Here is a 13,518-nt window from a genome sequence, read left to right on the forward strand (position 1 = left end):
GGTTTTAAAATAAGGGGTTCAAGGGGATGAGGTAGAGAGATTTGGGTGTGTCCTGACCTTCTTCTCCTTCTTCTTGCCCTCCATGTCGTGCTGTGATGGTGACATTTTTCTATTGGTTTAAGGTAAAGACACATTGTCCAACATAAATGATAGATATTGGCATGTTATTGTAAACATAGTGCAGGTAGTTTTTAGTATAAAATAATAACACCAACTCAAGGGGTTGGAGTCTGTCACAGACTGACCTACTAGACAGACCTCAGCTCCTTGAGAAAGCATGTTATAGATAAGAGAAAATAAACAACCTTGAGAAGCCAACCCTACACATTCTGACTTCTTCTTTGGCTGTGCGGGCTGGAAAGCAAGGACCTTTGCATTCTCGGGGTCACCTCGACCACCAGACCCCTGAGAATCCTTGACCAGAGAGCCAAGGATTCCTGTGTGTGAGGACAGGCACAGCTCACCTGTGGGACTGCTCTTTCAGAAAAGGTGCTCTCACCTTGTTCCAGTAAGGGCAAAAAGATGCATCAGGGAATTAATCTAAGACTTGCCCTGAGGCTGAAGGGATACAGGGATTCTCTACTGCGGTATGAGTCTGCCAGTTCCTGAGAGGTCCCCACCTGTCCCCAGTGCTCTGTTGCCAGGGTTGGTACCTGATGCCTGTCTCAAGTATCCCTGAATAGAATGGAATCTCTCTGGCCTGGCTCAGTCTGGTTGTATCTGGGCCCTTCTGGCAGAGCTGTAAGAGCAGCAGCAAGCACTGCCCAGGACATGGCTGTGGGGCCTAAGTTATTGCACACTAACCACTGATTTTCTTACGCTGTTCTTCCCTTCCTTGCTCCCTCTCTGCCTCCATTCATCTCTACCTCACCTTCTAATTCATCCAGGTCATGGTTTCTCACTTGTGCCTCTGAGGAAGCTCTCTACTGCTGTTTGAATTTTCTGCCTTCTAAACATGGATTCTGTATTTCGAGGATGCAGCTGTGCCCATTGACACTAGCAGGCATCCCTACTCTCTCTTCTGTCTGGTACGTACAGCTGTGGCTACTGATTTCTTCTTCTGTGTCAAAACTGCCAAAGATCCTGCTTTCCTTCATTCTGGCTTTGGTTTGTGGTTATTTGGACCTCAGATAACAGGAAATTGGAGGAAGGATGTAACTATCCCAGTTTCTCTATAGATCCCAGAACCACGGTGACACAACAGACAGTTCCCTGGGAATTTTGTGGAACAAGAGAGCAGGAATCTGGGAGTGGGGCCACATTCAGTTGTCCTGTAGGACAACCTTATGTGAGGTGAGAGTCCTTACTGCATTGTGGAACCACACTGAGCTGAGAACTGAGAGCTCTTTCCCTCACTATTTTGCTGTCCCTAGCTCTTGAGTTCTTGCTGATAAACAAGGAACGGGGAAAATTCTTCCATAAGAACTTACATCAGACATCTAGGCTTGCTTCCTGGAGCCTTTTCTTGCACTTTTACTGTTTCGCACATTTTTCCAGACATCATGACTCAGAAAAAGGGCCAAGTTATGGTGTGACAGAGTCACCTTCCAGACCACTCACACGTATCAGAGCACTAATATTTACACTATGATCTGGTACCAGTAGAGGAGAGGAGAGGATGTTGTCATATCAGGCAGCAGCTGGCTCCAAGGAGAGGAACCCATTCACCACATTGCTAAACACCACATGAAGTTCAGCTTCCTTTGCCCCAGGATCTCAGGTGTATTATCAGCAGAGTTTTCAGAACAAATACAAAACTCAGCCCCATATCAGCCACCCTAAAGAAATTTAACTCTATCCAAGCCCAAACCAGTATATTCTCTACCCGTTATTCCATACCATCTTCATCATGCTTTGATTTGTGGTGGAAACAGATTTGAATATACAGGGATGATTTAGTTGTTGACTGATGTTTACACAGTCAAGGCTTTCTCCACTCTTCATCTCCACCTGCTGGGGGTGGACAAGGAGTTGGGAGGGGACACAGCTGAGACAGCTGACCCCAACTGACCAAAGAGATATTCCAGACCATATGGTGTCATGCTTTGCATATTAATATGTGGAAAAAGAAGGATGAGGGGGACGTTTGGAGTTATGGTGTTTGTCTTCCCAAGTCAGGGTTCCACATGTTGTAGCCTTACCTTCCTAGGGTTGGCTAAACGCCCACCTGCCTTGGGAAATGGTGAATGAATCCTTGGTCTGCTTTTCTTGTGTGCTGGGTTCTCTTGTACCTGTTAAACTGTTTTTATGTCAACTCATGGATTTCCTCACCTTTACTGTTCTGAATTTCTTTCCCATCCTGCTGGGGCAGTGTGAGTGATCAGCTCTGTCATGCTCAGTTGCTGGGTGAGGTTAAACCACAACACCTGTCCACTGAGTAATGACTTCATCCTCTAGGAGTAGCAGAAGGAAAAGGGACTGCACACTCACCTAATTTTTAAGGAGAAAAATGAGAGTGAAGTGGATGAGAGACCAAGGACCCACATTGGCTTTTATACTGCCCCAGGCTCAGGAGGTTGCCCAAGCAGACAGAGATGCTCTTCTGAAATGTAAGGCATCCCAGATGATTGCTGTGTTTCAGGTTCCTGGTGCTTTTCACTTCCTTGTTTACACTATGATATTTCCCTCATGGATGTTTGTTTTGAGGTTAACATGAGATTTCCTAAAATTTCTGGGATGGGAGCATGTAATTGTGGGCAGAACACTCAGACCAATTGCTGGAAGAGTCCTCTACAGACCAGAACCAGTGGCCTGGGGCAGTCCTGGGATGGTGTTTTCAACCACACTGACAAAAGGCCAAGCTCCTCTCAGCCCTGCAATCCTTGTCAAGACAGCAAATGGATCCCATTTGTGAAGACACACCATTTCTTTCTCTTCCAGGCAGCTGAACTACACTGCTGAGCTCCAATATTTCTCCTTCATTCCCCAGCCTTGGAAGAGCTTTCCCAGGCTGCTTGGCTTCCTCCACTCTTTAGGCCATGACTGGGGATCCTCAGCCAATCCGTGTTTGGGCCATGAGGTACCTTGGCATGCTCCAGCCCAGCCAGGGTTGTGCCTGTTGAACCCATAGTGGTCACATAAGGGCATTTTTGCTTGATGGATGCACTTAGGTGGATGATAAATTCCTTTGAATGCATGGCATGGACAAATTTGCATGTAATGCTGTGCAAATGAGCTCAAATGAGTTTGTACATTTCTGGTACTCATCAACAGGATGTGATGGCCATCCCCACACCCTGGCCCTGCAGGCTGGGTTACCTCTTGCATTCTCCATGTTAAAAAGCTTAAAAGAGCATTAGGAGAAATGCCAAGAAATCCTGCCCAGCTTGTGGTTTCCCAGCATGGAAACCCTGAGTGGATCTGCTTCCAGTGCTGTGTGGTGGGTGCCTGTCTCATGGAGTCAAGAGTTTCAGCTGCACAGAGCAAGGAAGGCAGGGCAGATGGGGACCAGGGCCAAACAGGTCAGGGGGAGGAAGGCTGTAAGCTGGTGAGTTTTGACAATAGGAAAAAGGCTTCTGCTCCCCTCTGGACTTTAACTTCAGAGCAGCTTCCATCACCTGCAAAGTGGTGAGGACAAAAAGACCTTTGGGAATTTTTCAGAGGGACCTGTGCTAAAACAATTTTTCCTCCTTGAAGGAGAAAATACCTGTGACATCTTCCGGAGACTCCCTCTCTTAGGAATCTTAAGCAGCAGTCTCCTAACCTGACCTGATGTCTGGAGAGGTTTCTTGTTGCAGAAGAAGGCTGCTGATCTTGCCCTGCCTTTGGAGCAATGCCATTTGCTGCTCTTTGATGTGGGCTCCAGGGATAATGTCCAAAAGTGTTTCTAGAGTGACTAAAGAGCTCTGGGATGAAGTAAGGGTGTGAGGGCCCAAGCTGGAAAAGACTGAGTAGAAAAGAATTCATTCTGTGGGTGAAAAACTGATTGCAGGCCTTATTTTGCAGGTGGAGATTTGGTTTTGATTGACAGAGAAACATCTGTGATGAATGAAGGGTACTGAGCAAGGACAGGAAATATCTGACAAAGTCATGCAAATAATCATTAAATCTCATAAGAGATCAACAGCATTCTTTACCCAACTCTTTATTCATCTTTCACTTGGGTATCATACTGGTATTCAATCTGTGCTGTTCACTGCACTCCTGAGGAGATATTATACAGAAATGGATCCCCTTGGCACAGATGGGTCCATCTAGAGTTCCCAGAGGAACAGGTTTTGTACAGTAGCATCAGACTCAGAGCTCTGGCTGCCTGGGTTATTTGCAATGACTTTAAAACATGTGATCCCCCTAAAGGCATCACATGGCCCTGCCCCTAATGAAGTGTGGAATGTTTCTCACCACTCATTAGGAATTGGAAGGCAAATCCTTCCCATGTGGTTAATTAGGGAGCTTTTCTAGTTTTGTTGCTTTGTTTATTTTTACTGGCACAGGAGATGGTAAACAGGAAGATTCTAATCAGCTCTCAAGACAGTGGCATTTCCTTTTGTATTCTTTTGTCTGAATTTTGTCCTTTGTTTCTGGAAAACTCAAGATATTCTGGTAACGCAGATTTAGTGGATCAAAGTGGGAGATTCAGTATTTAGCTCTGGTAAGAATCCTCTGAGCCAGGACATTTAGTGGAATTTTCAGCCACCTTAAACTCCACTTCTTCAGCTTGTATCTCCCCAGTTTGGCTGTAAGGATTATTTGAGAGGGCAGAAGGTTTTGTAATGGAGCCATGTGAAGGGGTTGCTGGTGTGGGTCAAAGACACAGTGAAGTGGAACTGGAGATGGGTTGGTTCTGGCAACTGAGACTAATGCTTGGGCAGGAGGTCTCATGAGGAGCAGATGAAGCCTTGGCTTTGGGACAGAGCAAGGTGTGTTGGCATCCTGTGACATGGACAAAGGCTCTGTCACTGCCTTGATATCCAGGCAGGAGGAGCACATGTGGAATGTTGCATGCATCAGAGAGACCTGTGAACATGAGCTGGTATTTGGAGCCCAGCAATGCCTTCAGAAGTTCATTTTTTGCACCCAAGAGAACATGGATACCCAGGGAAAGATAGTTGGTGCATTGACCTGTGGCCAAAGGCCAAAGATTAACCAGAAATTTCAAGTACATGTGAAAACATTCCTACATGTTGGCATAAGGAGTGAAACCACAAGTCATTTACAAAAGGAAGATGGACACCTGGAACAAAACACTAGATCCTTTTGGAGGGGTTGGGATCACAGCAATGGAGACTCCACTGCCGAGACTGAGTGTGTTACCAATTCTTACTTGTGAATCCCCTCAGCCCTGCGGGTCTGGGCAGCAGCTGGGCCATGCCAAGTGCTGAGGGCCTGTGTGAGGTTTGGATCTCATCTCCTTGTTCCCAGGTGTGCTGGCCACAGACCCTAGGCCAGGCAATGAAGGAAGGATAGGAGGAGATGAGTTGTGGGCTGTCCCCAGTTGTTGTTTCCCATTGCCACTCCTTTGGAGCCAAAGTCTCCATGATGGCCTTTGGCTGCTGAGTAGCCAGGGATGTTCTTCATCAGCTCCAAGGGAAAATGGCGCAAAGTAAAGTCCGCTGCAATGAGCCCCACACTTTGTTGTCTCCACCTTTTTCCTGAGCAGACTGGAGGATTTGACCCAGAACAATAGAAGACTCAGATGTCAAGGCTTGAATGCAACAGAATTTTAATAAGTTTAAAGGAGAAATGGAGAAAGCTCACAGAGAGCACCAGGAGCAGGTAGTAAGATGGAGTTCCCATGTGCTGTTCTTGGCACTGCTCCACAGAGGAAGGGAAGACAAGAAGTCCATATTAGCCTTGGGGAGAGAGGGACAGAAAAGGAAAGGAGACTAGAACAAGGATGCAACAGTCCACAGCTCCAACTACAATGTCCCAAAGCTCTATCTCTGCTCAGAACAAGGTTCTGAAGGCTTGGATGCTGTTGCCTGAAGACATTGCCAGCAGATTTAGCAGGGACGGCATCTGCTGCCACCATAGCAGTTGGTGATGCAGGAGATGTCAAAGCCCCCAGAGCTGATGGGCACTCCGCCACAGCTGAGGATGTTGCCAACAGCAGCAGAGGTAGAAGATCCCACGGCGGTGTTCTGTGGGTAGGAGCTGAGGATGGGGCCGGGCAGGGTCACCAGCACAGCAGGAGGCTCAATGACAACGTGGGAGCTCTGGCACTGCCTGACACAGCACTCATTGCAGCTGTTGGCCAGCGGGCAGGGGCCGCAGGGCTGGCAGCAAGGGTCGCAGGGCTGGCAGCAGGACATGGCTTGGGATCACAGGTGCACCTGGCACAGAGGGCAGGCAGAAGCACAAAGTGAGGACACATGAGAAGTAGCACTGCACCCAAACACCCTGCAGCCCAGGCACCTCCTGGCCCCCATTGCGCTGCCCAGCTCAAAGCCCAGGAGCCGCCTCAGCTAAGTCCCAGCCTTACTTGATCTGCACAAGACCTTCTCTCCCCTGCCCTCTCCCAGCAGAAACAGCTCCCAGCCCTGTGCTAAGACAGCCCCTCTGAGCTGAGACCTCCAGCCAGGCAAGGGCTGCTCTTGGAGCAGCAGGAGGAGGAGGAGAAGAGGCTTCCCACTCACCTGGTTCCTGAGGAGGAGGAGGTGAGAGAAGTGGATGGGAGAACAGAGACTTGGGCTGTCTTTTATAGCAGTCCTGCCCTGCCTCAGGCCCAGAGTCTCCTTTGTGGAAGAAATAATTTTGTGACCAGCTCAGGTAAAATATGTACCATCCCAGTTAATGGTAGGGGATGTGTCCTGGTTTCCTGCACTGTGTCCTTTTCATTTCCTGGTAATTTTGCTTGTTTTCCTATATGAAAGGCTACTTCTGTAAGTGCCGGCAGGATAAGCTCAAGGATTTCAGGGGCAGAATGACGTCAGCACAGGCAGAAGTCTCTGATGAAGTGCCAGCAGCATCCTTTGTGGGCAGGTGATGTTCTCTTGTGTAATTTCTGAGTGGTTTGTTTGTGGCAAAGTTGTCAGGAAAAGGACTCTGGTCCGGTTCTTCTTGGTCACATGCACAAGAACTGCAACGTGAGGGGACATGACACAGGTTTGGAGTGTTGTTTCCTTCTTCCACTCATCTCCTTCTTTCCACGTGCTGTCTGTGTCTCTCCAGGCCAGTCTAGAGGGGATAGGTTGCCCTCTCTCCCTCAGCCTGAGACGCAGATGGATACCCCACAGGACCTCCACTGCATCTTAGTGTCTGCTCCTGGTTCCTTCTGTGAGCCACCTCTTTTTCTTCCTTAGACTCACCAGATTTTTTGCGCATCCCTGCCTGGGACTCTTTTTAATCCTTCGTTCTGTGGCAACACTTTCATTCTGCTCAGGAAAAAAGGTGGAGAAGCTGTAAGTGGGAGTCCCTGTAGCAGATCTGGCTTTTTGATCCCTTGCAGATGATGAAGACATCCCCAGCTACTCTGCAGCCAATGGTCATCGGGGAGATCCTGGATGCAAAGAATGGCAGCAGTGAATATGAGAAACAATAATTTTGGGGGTAACAGCCCACAACCTCATCCCTTCCTTCTTCTCTCCATTACCTGGTCCATGAGCAGCACATGTGGTAAAAGACATGACACCCTTACGACATTTGTGTAATCCTTCAGTACTGGCAGGACCCAGCTGCTGTCCAGATGTGCAGGCCTTGAGGTGATTCACAAGATGGGATCAGTGCTTGCCACGATCAGGCTGTGCAGAGAAAAGCAATGTGTAACATTTTTTAATTGCTCCTCTAAGTGTTAACATCTAACAGAGCTACAACTTCCCTTAAAATGTAATAGCACAGAACAAATTCCTTACGCCTGGGAGCACAAAAAGTTACCTATAGGATGGTTTTTCTGTGTGGCTGACTGGCCTACTCATATGTTCTGGCCAATACCCAGTGCCATTGGTAGATTAACTTCTCTACTCTTTCACCAAGAGTATGTGAAGCACAAAAGAGAAAACTGTTCAGCTTATCAGTTGACAGAGGAGACCTTGTGATTCCCAAGTTACCCTATATAGTGAGAGTGAACTTGTTGGTGCTGCCTTTTGAACACCTGGAGTAGAGGCAGCTGTGAACTAGCACACCATGAAGAGAACCATGTGTGCTTTAGTTAAAGATATAAATTACACTTCACAAGCATTAACAGCCCTAAGTACAGAAATGACACAAGTCAGAGAAATTGTCCTTGAAAATTGAGCAGCAATTGACTATTTGGTGTTGAGATATAATCAGGGATGTGAAGAATTTAAAGGCATGTGTTGGTTCAACCTTTCCAATAACTCCTGACTAATAGAAAAGAAAGAAACAACTAAAGAAACCAGCCACAAGTGCTACAGAGACAGAAAAAAAATAGATTTCTCTTGGCTGGCTTCATGGCAACACTCCTGAAACTTAGGATGGTTAAAACAATCTCTTGCGCTTATCATAATGTGATGTGGTACTCATGACTGTAATCACTTTAATTCAGTGCTTACTGCTGTGCAGACTTGGTCAATAAAATAACTGCATATGACACTTTAAAGAAATTATATTAAAGTCTCAAAGGGGGGATTTGTTACTGAACATGTTCTATTTCTTCAAGTCTTCACATCTGTGGGGGAAGATGCTGGAAAATTCTTTTGACTTCAGCACATAGTGTATGATCTCTATATTCATGGTTAATGCTTAGTTTTGTAGAAGCAGGTATTTGCCTAGTATACATACCAGAGATTAATGTGACCTTCTGTTAACTCCCTACATCTGTGACTAATAAGTCTTTTGTCAGTTAATGCTTCCTTACTTACATATATCAGTGATTAATATGTACTAACCAGTATCTTAGTTTTGTGATGTCTTAGTTTGGAAGATAGGTGTCTGCTAAGGAATATGGGAACCTCCCTTGGAATGGAGAATATGACCCCCTTCTCTCCGAATTACATTAACTTTGAAATTAAGTGGCTTTCAGGCAAAGGTATGGGAAAGGAATAACAGTCCTTTGCCAGTATGTGTGTGTATAACGAGGCAAACAGCAGCAGCAGCAGCAGCGAACAGAAGCAGACACCCAGTCCTGGCCTCTCGCGGCCGCAGGCACTTTCCCCTTGGGTGCAGTTCCGGACACAGCCAGCAGGGGCGCTGCTGGCTCATGGCTGGTCATGGTGGGTGCGATGATTGCCCCGGGGCTGCAGGGGGCGCTGTGGCGTGGCGTGGCCTCCTTTGTCACACGACAATGGCGGATGGGCTGGATGGCAAAATGGGCTGCAGCAGGAACATTGGAACAGCAGCTGGAATGGCAGGGAGGGCTCACCCTGGGCAGCAAGCAAGAAGCAGCAGAAATTCATCAGCAGCAGCCTAAACTGGGCCATGGGAGGCTTTCCTGAAGAAGGAAAGGGCCCAGGGTCCTGAAGTTTTGTCTGAGGCATGTGAGCCGATGGTGGGAAAAGTCCCACTCTAGTGAGATGGAGTGTTAATAAGGTCCCAGTGCAATGGCCACCCCCACAAGCAGAGCTTCAGTCTTGGTAGGAGAAGTCAGCAGGAGATGGAGCCTCACAGTTCTGGTGAACTCCCCCCACAGTGACCGCAGCCTACTTTCCTCCAAATGCCGAGAGAGCAAGAAAGCTAGAAGCTGCACCCAGCTCCCTTTAACCCAGCCAAAATCTGGCAGTATCTCTGCCCTTCCAAGAAAAATGCCCCAGTTGAGAGAGTAGCTGACCACACCCTTCCTATGGCATTTCTTTTCTCTATCATAAGTATCTGTTGTTATAGTTTCTTGGCAACAGATATGAGAAAATCCCATGAGAGATAGAAACAAAAGGAAAAATCCTAAACCCCAACATAAGAACAAGGATTATTTGTCAGAGTGAAGAATGATGAGAGAAGTTCATTATGACCTGACCACATATTTGGGATACTCTCAAAAAGAAAAGATTCGTCAGAAGATCTGTGACCATATCCAAACAAGTCCATGGACATAATTACCATATGCAAATGTATTCCAAAAAGTGATGAATATATATTAGTTTTTGGACTATAACCTGGTTTGCTAGGTTAGTGGGCATGCTTAGAGGAAACATCCTCGTGCATCCAGCTCTGCTAATAAAGTAACGTCAGCTTTCTGACACAGGAAATTGGTTGGAGAGTTTATTTCCTGGTTTTTGATGACAGTGGGTGGAAGGTGTGTCCCTGCCCATGGCAGCAGGGTGGGACAAAATTTTCTAACCTAAACCCTTCAATGACTCTGTGATCTGTGGTTGGTCCATGGCAGACCCTGTCTTCACCAGGGTCCATCTTCCTTTGTCTTGCAGTGCCCCTTGGGCACAGGTTTGGTCAAAGGCTTCAGTTGGGAAGGCACTGATGGACAGATTACATCTATCCATACAGGGCAGAAATGTGATTAATAGTGAAGCCTTAAGTCTTCTGCACAAACTCACCTAAAATAATTTTTTAAAATAATTTACTTAATATCCTGAGTATGGCTGTTACCAATTCTAACTTCAGAAATATCTCAGCATTTCATCTTAGTATAGAGATGGGCACTGCATGAGCTGAGGGCCCCCATGAGATGTGTGTCTCATCTGCCTGTGCTGCTGTCTGCAGGCTGTGGACCCTAGACTGGGTAATAGAGGGGAGGAGAAGGTAGGGATGAGGCTGTGGGGTGTTTCCATACATTGCTGTTTCCCAGCTGTTGGGAAGAAAAGGTTGAAACTAAAAGACTTGGAGAGGAGGATGATACATTTGCATAAAGTGACCTTGTAGGTGGGAAGGTGCCATGGTTTGACATGGAAAAAGAATTTTCTCGGAAGGAAGAGGTCAATTTGGATATTGACCAATTAAAGGTGGACACGCCTCTGAGAACACAGAGGGGTTAAAAATAGAATTCCCAGGAGAACTCGCTCTCTTTGGTTCCGGTCAGGGTGCAGTGCTGTGCTCTCCCCTGCCCGGCCCATGGCTGGGTGGGGGAGGGGAAGGCCCACAGCCTCACTGAGGTAGGCCCAAGGGTGGAGGGACTGGAACCCCCTGCAGATGGAAAGGTGGAGAAATCTGGGATGTCTCAATTCTCCGCCCAGAGTCTCTCTCTCTCTCTCTCTCTCTCTCTCTCTCTCTCAAGACATAGCAGCAGTTTGTCAGCAGTTCACCGCGGGGAAGGAGAAGAGCAAGGGGGGCTGCAAAGTGCACAGCTGCCTGTAGGAGACAGAAAATCCGGGCAGAGAGCCAGCCAGGGAGTCGGGACTTTTAACCCTTCCTGAGAAATGAAAGCTTTGTGAAATTTTTCCCCTCCTCAGTTTGAAAGAGAGGAAGAGAGACAGCTTAGACCCTGGGATGTTATAAGGAGAAATTCTAGGTGGGAGGAGATGAGGAGTGGCTTTTTGGCTAGACTTTTTCCTTTTTGGCCACAAACTGAACCAATTTTTCTCCTCCAAGAGAGACTGTATTTTAGGAGGATGCTGGTGAGCCAAGAGGCCTGCTTCAGCTGGGAAAAGACAGAAGTGGAGTGAACAGAAAAAAGTTAGGGAGATTTGTGGTGGTGCCCCCTGTCCTCAAAGAAAGAGAAAAGAAGATCTCTGTTCTTAGACTCTCGGCCCCAGGGGGAAAATGGGGGGGTACTGTAGTCCCAAAAAATGAAAAACTGAACTGTTGTTTTTTCCCCTCTTGGCACGGCATCCTTGAAAAGAAAAATCCTAAAAGCAGTCTGTCCATCCATGCATTGGTGGTGAGAGCATTGTGCATAGAAAGGGGAAGGGTCACCAAGGCAAATTTTTTCTCTGGGCAGTGCCATGTGTGACATGGAAACACAGGATGTGGCAGCTGTGTTTCTTGCGGGGGTCTGTGGCACAGGAGGGACTCCTCTGTTCCCTCGATGGACTGAGTATCGATTGTCTGGAGGGTGGAAACCTGATTGGGGTCCAGGTTGTGTCTCGTTGTAGTTTGTTGGAGCTGGGTGGTGGGAGTAGGAATGCTTTGCAAGGTTTTCATTTTGATCTTTATGTGTGTTTTTTTCCCCTTTCTTTTTTTCTTTTATAGTAGTAGCTTAATAAAGTTTTTTCCTGTTATTAAGCTTAGGCCTGCTTTACTCTGTTCTTGATTGCATTTCACAGCATTCAATTGAGAGATTGCATTTTCATGGGGGCACTGGCATTGTGCCAGTGTCAAACCATAACAGAAGGCTGAGAACATCCACATGGGAAACTTCACATATTTACTGCTGATTATCCTGTCTCTCTTCTGAGAGATAATATAAAAGCTATCAGAACCTTAAGAGGTGTGAAAAACACCAATCATCTGTTTTAAAATTTTAAAAGTTTAATAGTAATAAAATGGTTATAAAAATAGAGTAATAAGAATTTGAACAATCAGAGTTTGGACAATAAAGGACAATAAAAAAAACAAAGAAATATGGACTGTCTGGGTGCCTTCCTAGGGCAATGTAGCCCTGAAACCACCCACACTAACAAAGGATTAACCCTTAAAAGCAGTAACCTGTTGCATATTCATATATCTCATGCATGATGCATAAATTCTTTTCAAACAAAGGGTGTTCTTTGGTTATTGTCAACTTCTTCCCCTTAATCCTGGTGGCTCATTAAAGTTGGAGAGGACGTGGAAGGATATTTCTCTTTTCTGGTTAGGAGGCAGTAACTCTTTTCTTGGGGATTTAGATGTCTTGCTGCTGTTAGCTCTGTGCAAACAATTTCTTGATTATCCATTCTGTTTCTTGAGCTAGTTAAAAAATATCTTACATTGTATAGTTTCTATTCTAACATTATGTTATAACCTAAAACTATATCTACCATACTACTTAAAAAAGATTAGTACAGTATTATTACAAAGAAATCAATACAATGTAACTTTCCAACATAACACATACAGTATTCAATTTAATATTTGTGAAGAGCCAATCATTTAATATGCATTTTTCACAAGAGGTATCTCTCACAGACAATCTTGAGCCCCCTGGTGAGAGAGTGAGAGATCAAAAAACTCAAAGGTCATAAAAGCACAGCATTGTGATAAACTGCATGTGCATGAGGCCCCTTGAGCTATTGTGACAGTCAGTGACCCACCAGGATTGGACTGACCTTAATAGTGCCACTGTTCTTCTCTTATGTGTCTCTGCAGCCTGGCAATGCCTTGGGACTCTTGAGTTAATTAAATAAATATTCTCCTTGCATTTCAGCTGTGGTTTGGTGACTTGGATGTATCAATTCACACACCAACCCACTGCTGCTGCCCTTTAGAGCCTTGCTGTTCCTGATGGCCATTGACTGTGCAGTACCCAGGTATGTTTTTTTCAGCTCCAAGGCAAAAGGGAACAAAGTAAAATTCACTGCAGGGACTTCCACCCTCTGCTTCTCCAACTTGTATCCTGAGCAGTCTGGAAGAGTTCCCATGGAAAGAATGAGAACTAGGAGGACAAGGTTTGGATGCAAAACAATTTTATTGAGTTGAAAGAAGAAAAGGGGGTTCACAGAGAGCACCACCAGCAGCCACTAAGATGCAGTGGAGCTCATGCAGAGTGAGCATCTGCCCACCCGGCAGAGGACAGCGGGGCAACATGTCTCCACTAGA

The 13,518-nt window shown here is 46.3% G+C and overlaps 1 pseudogene; it reads right to left on the minus strand.

Moving 5' to 3' along the window:
* Positions 1-5,942: 5,942 nt before the first annotated feature.
* Positions 5,943-7,263, minus strand: LOC144247459 (feather keratin Cos1-2 pseudogene; annotated as a pseudogene).
* Positions 7,264-13,518: the final 6,255 nt, after the last annotated feature.

The sequence above is a fragment of the Lonchura striata genome, chromosome 25 (genome assembly GCF_046129695.1).
Source record: "Lonchura striata isolate bLonStr1 chromosome 25, bLonStr1.mat, whole genome shotgun sequence".
NCBI classification, from domain to species: Eukaryota; Metazoa; Chordata; class Aves; order Passeriformes; family Estrildidae; genus Lonchura; species Lonchura striata.